The sequence below is a fragment of the Lynx rufus genome, unplaced genomic scaffold (genome assembly GCF_022079265.1).
Source record: "Lynx rufus isolate CCGP_SWC_20201006 ecotype Redwood Valley unplaced genomic scaffold, mLynRuf1.p SCAF_12, whole genome shotgun sequence".
Taxonomy (NCBI): Eukaryota; Metazoa; Chordata; class Mammalia; order Carnivora; family Felidae; genus Lynx; species Lynx rufus.
Window position 1 is genome coordinate 10,501,737 of NW_025814826.1, and position 11,604 is coordinate 10,513,340.

An 11,604-nucleotide genomic window follows, 5' to 3' on the forward strand; every position below is an offset into this window, starting at 1 on the left:
CCTATGGAAACTCTTCTATGACAACGTGATTTCCAATTTCTCATTACAGCTTTTCAATATTCTGAACAGGCACATCAAAGGGAAATGGAATCATTGTGGGTAATTAACTGAGTCAAATTAGAATTTGTCTTTGAATTTGGACAGACTGTAGCTACCACGCCATTTCACTATTGTAAAAGACTTTTTTCCACCCAATTTTAACCTCGACTGGCTGCCTGCACAATCTAATTTCACTGAGTAACCTTCCACTGTTGATTGCATTTTGTTCGAGCTTTTTCTAACCAAAAGGGAGAAACTTCTCTTTACCTAATTAGGGATATCATCCCCAGATTCCTTTTATCTTCTTGTCTTACAGATAAGGTCAATATTAATAATATTAGGTTGTTTACTTTCTTGTGTTACTATTCTACCTGGAATGGCATTTAGTATTCCTGCAAACATTTTCATTCTTGAAAGAAAAACAGCAATTTCAGAATAAGTTGCAGAAGAAAGACATTCTAAAACTCAGTGTAAGTCTATGAATTACTTGGATGATGACATATTGAGTTGCTGCATGTTTTGTTTTTTGCCCCCTTGGTTGATTAAAACAGATTTAATCATCTTGAACAGAATCTTTCTTATGATGAGGTCTGATATGCAACTATGCATATGCAAATATTCACACATTATTCATGTTTCTTAACAGTTACAAATGTACAGAAAAGTTTCCCCTCCCAATGGAAATCATATTACTCGATAAAATGGGAATGAGAAGTGATCTGTATATAATTCCTTCTTTTTATTATGTAATAATTAAATTTTAATCAGCATAAGATTTAGACTATGTGTTCTAACAATCTTAAGATTCTCTTCTATCCAGTAGACCACTTGGGCATAATAAAAAGAGAAGTAATATTGCATGACCATTTATAAAGTCTATATAATAGTTCTGGGCGTTTCAGGGCTTTTGATAGCTGCCTCAAGTCTACTAATGGAACCCAGGTTACAGACCCTTGATTTAGTAAAACCAGGCCCAGTCTTGGTATTTAAAATATATTGGTATATTAATTTGTATAAAACACACACATGTTACTTTCACAATGCAAGAAAGTATTTTCTTAGTGCAACAAAATTCCTTAGGGTTCTTTAACCAGCTCCTAATAATTAAACTTTGTGTCTAAGAAAAGTAAAGGGATGCTTTATAAACCCCTCCAGATGATGCAATTAAAATGATCCTGTGTTACTCTGGACATCTGAGCAAGAAACAAAAACACCACTAAAAACATAAGCTGTTCAGGGGTCAATACCATTTCCATTCGAAAATGAAATATCAACGATCTCTTTGCCAAAAATTACCATTGAACATTTTGTATACTGTCACCAAAAGGCTTTTTAATGTTGAGATTCTTTCAACAAGAAATGATGACAACCAGAAAACAAACAAAACAAAAACAAAAACAAAACACACACACTCATGCTAAAAGAAGTGATGTTAATTTATAAGTTCCTATATATGTCTATGCATCTGGACAACAACCCTGGCATGCCTGCTTAGCTTTGCACCCATCACCGAACAAAACACAAGTGACTTTCATGTGGTAGAGGCTCCACATTTGTTACGTTGATTCTACATAGTTTTGGTCAGGCAACCTCATTTCTCATAGGTCTTCTGCATCTGAGCTAAAATTCCAGAACTGCCCTAATACCAACAACACAGTCATTAACAGAGTCTTTTGTCGCAGAGAAACTAACAACCCTACGTGTTGTTGGCAAACCAATCAGCCAAGGCAAGACCCATCAGCCAAACAAATCAGAACGACAAAGGCTAGATGAAGGGGATTGTGGCCCCTATTCAAGATGCAACATTTTATCAGAGTTTAAATATAAAGCCCTACTATGTGTCTTCTCTTTCAGCCATGCAAGTACCTGTGCATATTGAATGAAGGGGACCAGGTACTTCAATTGAAACAAGCCAACGTTTAACCTGAAACGTACACTTTGGGTTTTCTGGAATCCTTTCCTTAATTTTCATCCCTATTTTATACGTCTACATCACAACATTTCTTCAAAGGCTGAGATGGGGAAGTTAACTCTTTGGATTAATACATTATTTTCTACTGAGCCTTTTAAGTCATCACGGAATTTCAACAAATTGAGAAGACAGTGCAAAGGGATCCCTGGAGAAGCCAGTTAAAATGAAGCTTCCTGGGTCCCCAATTCAGAGATTCTGATTCAGTAGAGCACCAAGGCTGATTTACCAGCACAGGGACTATGATTAGAATGAGTGGGGGTTCTTTGTTCTCAGCTTCTCTCCTCCCCTTCCCCCCAGCTTCTGTCCTGTAGTTATCTTTGCATTGTTGTCACCTCTTTGGACACCTTTCCTGTGCCTTTTTCATAGCAAATTAAATTGTTGTCTTAGTGGGTATGACAAAAGTACATTCAAGGGAAGACAAGTTGAATTCCGGGGTCACTTGCCTGTAAGATGTGCTGATCTGTTTCTCCCCCTTCCACTGCACCCCCCTTCCTCTCCCTTCCTCCCGATCCCAACCCTTTCCTCTCTCCTATCCACAGGTGAGGGTAAGGGCTTGAGGGACCTGAAGTTGAAAGGGCTGGAGAAATGAAATCCAAAGAAAGACAACGAAATGTCACTAATGAAAAATGACATTATTTGCAGGAAGGATGGGAGGATGGGTTGTGTGCAAGGGGACCTTCGTGGGATATGTTGGGAACTGGGGTGACCCAACATCGTCTTTGGGACAGGTGGGGTGACCACCAAATGCTCTCCAAGATGCTGAAGGGCGCGTATCCCGGGGCTCCTGCATCCCCAGGGGTAAAACGAACTTGGTTTGTGGGGAGACGCTGCCTCTTTTATCGGTCCCTAGAGGGTCGCGGGTCCCGAAGCTGAAGGCTAGAGCGGGACTTTGGTAGGCGTTCAGGGAACGGTCGGACACCTGCGTCATCGCGGAGATCGGCGCCGCGGCGGCGGGACCGAGTGTGACCGGGGGATGCGCCCTGTCTGCGGACCGGCTCGGCTCCCAGACCTCCCGCCCGCCCGCCTCGGTAACTCACCAAGGGGTTGATGTCGGTGGGGCGCGCCAGGCGGTAGCTGCACGTCGCGCAGTCCTGGCTGCATTCCGCCCTCACGGTCGCCAGGAGCCCGGGGCCGAGCGCCAGCAGCCAAGTGCAGAGTCTCAGGAACCGCGCCATGGGCTGCAGGGAGAAAGGGACGCGAACTCGGAGCGCGCCCGGAGCAGAGCGCGACCTTCGGAGGGACCCGTCGCCGGGACAGTCCCAGCCGGCGGCTGTCGAGCCGGAGCTCCCAGGGATGCGCCTTCCTGGGCCCCCCTCCCGCCTGGCCGACGCCGCTTTTGGAGGCCCAGGGGGCAGATGGCCCCGCGGTCTCCAGGTGGGCACTGCCACCGGCCCCCCGAGCCCGCGGGTGCCCGGGGCTCTCTTTCTGGGCTCCCACAGCCTAAGGGGGATTCTGGAGAGAACACCACCTGCGAAGACCAAATACAAGAGAACGGGAGCCTTGGGGCGGGGTGGGGCGTGGAGGGGGGGGAGACGACATTCACCCGGGTCACAAACAGGCACCCGAAGAAAGTTGGGGCGCCCCATGCAATGAAGGAAAACGCCGATTCGAACCGAGCGGGCGGACGGTCGCAAACGCACGCAGCGAAGGCGCGGTTTGGACAAGTTCACTCACGTTGACGCCGTTCGGATGGCGCAGGCTGGTCGGCGACATCGGGTCCCAAGCGCTGCTCTAGATGGGAGAGAACAAGGCAGGTGTGAGGCGGGCGGGGATCGGGGCCGAGCGGCCGGGGGCGCGGGCAGACGCGGGTCTCACCGTCGCGGTCCTCGGCGTCGCCGCGGGGCCGCGGGCTGGACTGCAGGGCTCGGCGCGGCTGCCTCGCCTGGCCTGACTGTCCCGGGGCTGGTGGCGGCTGGAGTCACTTTATAATTAGCCCCCAAGCCAAGGAGGCGAGCGCGCCCCAATCGCCGGCGGGCTGCAGCTGACGCAGGCCCTACGCCAGTCCCGCGCCGACGCCCTCGTGGGAGGGGTCCGTCCCGGCCCCAGCACGCGGGCCCGGGGGCGGGGGCGGGGGGCGCAGGCTGGCTCAGCTCGCGGCTGGGTGACACATCGAGGCAGTCAGGGCTTGTGGAGAGAGAGTGGGATGACATCAAGTCCCCCCCGGGTGAGGTCACTGAAATCGCACTCCCTGGGGGTGCGGGCTCCACGGAGAGAGCCGAGGGGGAGGCGTCAGGAGGGGCAGGTGGGCAGACTTAGATTTCTGGAACGTGCTGGAGACCCTCCGAGCGAGTGAACCTGCCCTTTCTCCGCCTCCCCCTGGGGCGCTGGGTGGTCGCGGTGGGTGCCCGGCACGGCCGTCCCGGATGTCATTTATGCACACAGGTCCCTGCCTCAGCGTCTAACCGCGTCCGGCGCATCGTCGGAGGCGCTCAGGGAAGGGTTAAAGTACAGAAAGATGGAAACTTATCGGGAATCTTAAAAATCCCCGGACAGCTTTCCCCTTTCGCGTTAGTGGGACCCTTGCCCAAACGTGGACTGGAACAGCGTTCCTTTGGGGACAACACGCCGCGCGGCAGCGGCGGGAGGGGACCCGCCTTTACCCAGCTCCCTAGCCAGGCTTCCCAGTCGGGGACACGCTGCCTCTAGCGCTGTGCCCAGGGTGTCCTGGGGGTTTTGATGAGTGACGGGGGGGTGCAGGGCGGGTGTGATGCTAGCGTGCCAGGACTGGCGAGGGAGAGACGAGCGACGCGGTACCCCGGGCGCCTGGGGCTTGGGGGCGCACCTCCGCTGCTCAGGGAGAGGGCCAGGAGCCGGCGGCGGGGTCTGGGGCTGCGGGTTGAGGCTCTCACTCCGCCACTTTCTAGTTCTGCGGAACATTGCCAAGAAGCAAGTTATGTGTCTTATGTAAGGCCTCACTTTCCTCGTTTGGCGAATAGGAACCAGAGGGAATGTGCCGTTCGTAAGGTTCCGGAGAGGCGCAAATGAAATAATGGGCGAAAGCATTGATTTAGCCTTGTGTCCGGCCTATAGCAAGCCCTAGAAATGCGCATCTGATCTGACACCTGTCATCATCCTCCCTTTGGTTTGTCCGTCACCCACCCATCATACATCTATTGTTTATTGATCCAGCCACGTATCCATCTGGCCTGGCCCTAGAGGGAGGCCACAAACTGTTCCAGAGCCCAGAGGGAGGCCACAGACTGTCCCAGAGCCCCCCTCACACACAGAGAGAGCCTCTGGTCTTTCCCAGCCACACGGACCCGCCACGACCTCAGCCTTCGCAGGTGCCCCAGCCTCAGGGCTCCGCGAGGCTCGGGCCGCGCCGCATCTCCCAGTTTTGTCGCTAGAGGGCAGCGCTCTCCTGCGTAGCTTTGCGGGCGCAGGGAAGGGGGCTCCGCGGGCCCGCTCGGGACCCTCACCCCGGGTAGCCGCAGCGCCGCAGCAGTGCATGGCCTGCCCTCCGGGCAGGGGCAGCTCTGCGGCGGGGGACCTGGAAATGCTAGCGCCCGGGGTGCGGCCGCAGAACGCCGGCATTGACATCTTGCCGGAAAAGCATCACATGCCTCTGGGGCCCTTCAGCCTCTTCGCCATCAGGGGGCTGATAGAATCGTCTCCAGCTACTTTCTCTCTCTCTCTCCCCGACCGAGAGGAGAGCTGACATCTGTACCTGAGGTCTCCCCCAGTGGCCTGGGCTTTGTAGTCCGTGCAAAAGGAGCGCACGAACAAATCCTGCCCGACAGGAGAGAAACCCCGCCGAATCGGAGCCCGGGGAACACCTGGCATCGCCTAAGAAGTGTAAAAACACAATTGGGGGCAAGAGGCTGAGACGTCTGTGTGTGGGACGACGGCACCACGTGTGGCTTCCTTAGGATACACGGGGCTAGACACGGAAAAGCTCCTTAGAATCTGGGAAAAGTATAGAAACTGAAGGGTGAAAGGAGTTTGGGGGAGGGTTTATTCCAACCCTCACTTTACAGATGGGGGAAACAAAAACCCGGCGCGGCCAAGTGACATCCAAGGGACTGGCCCAGACAGTGGCAAAACCAGGTTCTGCCATACCTTTCTGGGGAGGCCTCAGGTTTGGTTTGTTTCTGTTGGAACAATCAATGTCTACTCTGAGTTAGTTTCTCTCGGTGAGTCTGCATCTTTCCTTGCAGGTTTTTAAATGTCAGGAAAGAGAGGGGCACCTGGGTGGCTCAGTCGGTTAAGCATCCCACTCTTGATGTGTGTGTGTGGGGGGGTTAATCTCACAGTTGGTGGGTTCGAGCCCCACATAGGGCTCTGTGCTAACAGTGTGGAGCCTACTTAGGGTTCTCTTTCTCCCTCTCTGTCTGCCCCTACTCTGCTTGTTCTCTCTCTCTCTCTCTCAAAACAAATAAACTTAAAAAAAGAAATAAATGTCCCTTCCCCCCATCTGCCCTTGGAGGCTGAAGGGCATGCATTTTGTATTTATTTCTTTATATTTGACTCACGGCAGTGGGTTGCAAGGAATTCATCTTTTCACGATCCAGTAAATATTTTTAAGAACTAATAGATATTGCAGTTACCTTCTGAGAAAAGACTGTTCTAGAAACCAGACTCAACAAAGGGAAAGGAATCTTCTCTTAAGGCATTTAATCCAGAGAATTCTGATTTCCATGTCAGGATCAAGATGTCTCCTTCTTCTGATCCTAGGGTCCCAAACTGTAGATAAAGGGATTTACTCCAGAGACCAAAAAAAAGTGATTTGGAAAACCTTGACGATGAGTGGTGTTCTGGTTGCTGTAGGAGGGATTTTAAAAGTCCTTGCAATATTCTCTTTCATCATCTCCAGGATGGAAAATGCCTAAATTGAATGCTGTCTTTCAAGTGTCCGTGCTCCCACTGCCACCTAGATACAGATACTTTATTATGGAACCTGCTACCTCTTTGCCCCTCAGTCCCTAACATATCAGTAGTGGTGGGAACACGGCAGTTTCGCTCTCCAGGGATTGTGTAACGTTTCAGCATAAAAGCACCATGTTCTACCATTTCAGATGTTTGGAGTCCTGCCAGAGGCACGGTAAACTTGCCTTTTTCCGTTACAATCTAGAGCATAGGCTTTGCAAGCTACGATTCTGCGAGCTAGGCGCATTACCGCAAAGGACCCCTGTTAAGGGATTCTTCTTCAGACTGGCTCAGAACACAGGTCCCAGACAGATTCTAAGTGGGATTGGTTGCAAGGGGATGCTTTTGTGGTGTGATAGATCCCCACTTCAAGGAAAATGAGTCTGGTACCTTCTCACTCTGAAAAATTCAGGAAACAAACCCCTTAGAAGGAAAAGTAACCTGGTGCAAAGTCACCTAAGAGTAAGTTTAAATAATAGATAACGTGTCAGCGCATCAGAAAGGGGGGGAAGGGTGAACAACAATAAAAACAGCAGGGAAGGGAAACTAATGTGTACACATGTGTAAACTTAGAATTGAAATAGAGTTCCTAAATTAGGCCTTCAGCTCTCAGACATGAAAAACTAAATTTTAGGGCTAAGCATAGGTAATTAGACCGTGAATAAAGCAAGTCACATGATGACTGATTAGATTAAATGAAGATATAGCTGAGGATCTAACCAATATACGGATTCTTTTTTTTCTTCTTCTTCTTCCAGGCATCTGAATCTTAATTTTATTTCTTACTCCAATAAGGAACAGAAAATCTAATTTTAAACAAGGTATGTTTTATAATATTAATAAAGAATAGAAATTTTTAAAGAATAAATCTTACAAAAGAGGTACAGAGCCTTAATAGAGAGCATCAAAAAATGATCACAAAAAAACACGACCTAACAAATGGACAACATAATCCCTAATTTAATTACTTCCTGTGGTGTCATTTATCTTGTTTCTCTGTCTCCTGCATTTCCTAGAAACTGAAATTTACATCTTAAGTCTTGCTAGATTCAGATGAAGCGTTTTTGACTAGACTGCATCATAGGTGATGTTGTCTACTTTATATTTCATGACATAAATATATCTGGTCATCCCATCATGACTGAAGCTAAGAATAGCCACTGAATTAGGGTGATTGGCCACTTGACTGGAATGATCTCTGGTTCTTTTAGTTATCATTGGCAAGAAATTATTTTCATGGTCATTATAAAATTTATAACAAAAGTAAAGAATCCAACAACATTTGCCTGTCTCCATTGACAAATGTAATCCGTTTCTTTCGCTAATCCAAAGATACTACGAACTCAGACTTTTTCCTATCACAGATTTAAAAAATGACCGTGAAACTCGACCTGGCAGATGGCACAACCAATCCCACGCAGCCAGTTTGTAAGTACTAAAACCACATCCTCCGCATAGAAATACACTTCCCATGTTTTCAAGGTCGAGATTTGGGGCTGTAGTCCGAAGCTTGGCCTCTAGGCACCTGCCCGGCTTCGCTTCGGGTTGTGGCAGCATGCTTCCCGGGCACAGGTGAACAAACCCGTCTAGACCTCCACGCCCCTGGTCCGGCGGAGGGTAGGACGTACCCGATATTGGCTGTTCAGTAATGTCCAGGTGCTGTCGTGCTGTCTTGCTTTCCACACCACGTTGCAGGGTTGCTGTGCATTCAGGACGTCCCTCGTCCGGCTCTCTGGTTCTGGGATGGGCGTGGCACTCAGTCAGACTCTGCTCAGATCAGGTGGCCTTCAGAGGAGCCCCAGATGAAGCCGTTCTCTCTCTGAAGTGACTGGCCCCAGGACTCCAATGACCTCGTGTCCAGCCCGGCTGCCTCGTGGACGGAGAGTAGTACCTCCTGGCCTACTGGCCACTCATGGCACCCTGTCTGGTAAGCTCTACCAGGATGCAAAAGCTGGGGGCGAGCTGGAAAAGTTCAGATGTCTGAAGGATTCCAGAACAGCTTAACTTTCAGAGACTGAGTTTTGGAATTGCCCTGAAGAAATTTGATAGCCGCCTCAGAGCCATGTTAGGAAATTGCCTTGCCTCTTTGGAACTAAACCTTATTTAACAACTCGAGTTTAATTTGCTCTGCGTTGTTTCCAAAATCAAATGGCTGATCCTGCCTGTAGAACCTGAAGAGAAGGCAAAAAATATTAATTGAATGAATGGATGAATGAATGAGTGAAAACATGCACCAAGGAAGCAATTTCCACAATTGAGGCGGTGCTGGAGGAGAGGTTCGAAATAGGTTTTGAGCACCAATAAATCCCTGGAATAAATGCCCGGGGTCCAGTTTACCTGAAATTCTGGCGGGATATTCCTTTGCATATGACCCGCAGCACAGAGCTTTACACATAATGGAGACTCGGTAAAGTTGTTTTTAAAAACTACCTTGCTACTTGTAGTCACCTCTTCCATGGTTCCCATGTTCGTGCGATGGATTCGACAGGTTAAAATATTGTCATAAAATTATATAAGCCAAAATCCTGCAGACATTCACTTCTAACTCTATCATTATTCTCTTGATATTTCCTTTGTTTTGTATAGATATTAGAACTTAGAATAAAATTTTTTTAATGTCTATTTATTTATTTTTGAGAGGCAGAGTGAAAGAGAGAGATAGAGAGACAGAGAGAGAGAGACAGGTAGAGAGAGAGGGAGATAGAAATCCCAAGCAGGGTCTGCACTGTCAGCACAGAGCCTGACGTGGGGCTCGAACTCACGGACTGTGAGATGGTGACCTGAGCCAAAAATCAAGAGTTTGGATGCTTAGCCCACTGAGCCACCCAGATACCCCTAGAAAAAAAGTTTTTTTTAATATGCTTATGAAAATCAGTCCAGAGAAAGTCTTGTGCGTGTGGCACAAAACGAGGTGAGAGAAAGTAAGGTTGGAATATATGCATTTTTTCCAACTCTGAAGCTCTTATCTGATAATCCATTTGGTGGAGGAACAAACCCGGTGAATATCTTAGCAGATATCCTAGAAGATATCCTAGATATCCTAGATAAAATCCTGCAAGATTTTATGAAGAGAAACAATTATTTTTCTATTAAGAGCTTAGGATCAGAAAATGCTAATTTGAATTTCTATTCTGCTTTCAATGGAATGTATACACTTGGGAATGTGAATTTCTAAACCTCACTTTTCTCATCTGTGCAATGAGGATAATAAAAAACTACCTGCATTCATTTGTTGCCTGGATTAAATGAAAAACGAATATATGGACAGTGTTAGGTATTGCATTTATATTAGCGACCCTTTTTATCGTGCTAAAGAATTTCTGAGGCAAAATGTTTTTTCCTTGGTTTCTGGATTGTCATGGTAGAAGCCTCTCATTTTTGAAGCTGTGCCTTGTTTGCTTTAGTGGAGTGTTCAGATAATGAAAGCAACTGAGTATTTTGATAATGGTTGAAGGACACAGGTTTTTTATCTACCTGGATCCAGTGCTCCAAATTAAAAATTACAACCACAGAAGCGCCTGGGGGGCTCAGTCAGTTAAGCGTTCGACTTCGGCTCAGGTCATGATCTCACGGTCCGTGGGTTCGAGCCCCATGTCGGGCTCTGTGCTGACAACTCAGAGCCTGGAGCCTGCTTCGGATTCTGTGTCTCGCTCTCTCTCTGCCCCTCCCCTGCTCGCGCTCTGTGTCTCTCTGTCTCAAAAGTAAATAAGCATTAAAAAAAAATTGGAAAAGAATTACAACCAGAGAGCAACTTATAATAACTGTAGGTAGCAAGCTGCTTCATAAAACTGGAATAAGATATGCTGAAAAAACTGACTTGTGGATAGCACAATCTCGTCGATTGTTATTGTACTTGGGAATATATTATAGAGCATTAATCTCCAACATTTCTGTGTACAGCAGAGCAAATTAGGGGAGGAAGATGTAAAAGACGTGCTTGGCCCAGGGCACTTGGGGCCTCCATAGGAGGGCAGAGTTGGAACAACAGGAGAGAGAGAGTCCTAAAACAAGGTAGAGACAGGAAGGAGCCCATCGATGAAGACAGCTGTGGGAGGCCGTGGGCGTGGTAGTCTGGGGGAAAGCACCTGGTCACTCAGGGCAGTGTGACACAGGGAACATTGACTCCTCTACACCCCCTTTTCTCTGCAGTGTCCACTCCCCCAGGGAGCTAGCTGCCTCCAAGAAGAGTTGTGCAGAGATGTGAGGAGAAGAGATGTTTTTGTTCCTCATGTATAATGTGTTGGTGTGGGGTTTTTAAAATTTTATTTATTTATTTTGAGAGAGAGAGAGTGTGTGTGCATGCGAGTGGGGGAGGGGAAGAGAAAGAGCACATGCATGAGAGAGAGAGAGAGAGCGAGCTCTGTTAACGCAGAGCCTAATGTGGGGCTCAGTCGCACAAACCACGAGATCATGACCTGAGATGAAATCAAGAATCAGATGCTTAACTGACTGAGCCACCCAGGTGCCCAACTGTGTTCGTGTATTTGACCTGACATCCTCCAGAGACGATGTGGGAATCAGACAGAGAGTGGGCATGTTGGGATCATCTCTATCACTTGCCCAGTCCTTCCTTCTCCCCCAGAGGATGAGACACACTCACTCAATAATGAATGGACATACACTTGGGAGAAGTTCCTGGCCTCCTTGCTGTAGGACCTCCTTCCTGATGGATTTGCTTCTTTTACTTCCCCTGTGTCCGATTTTGCACACACTATCTCCCAAGCCCT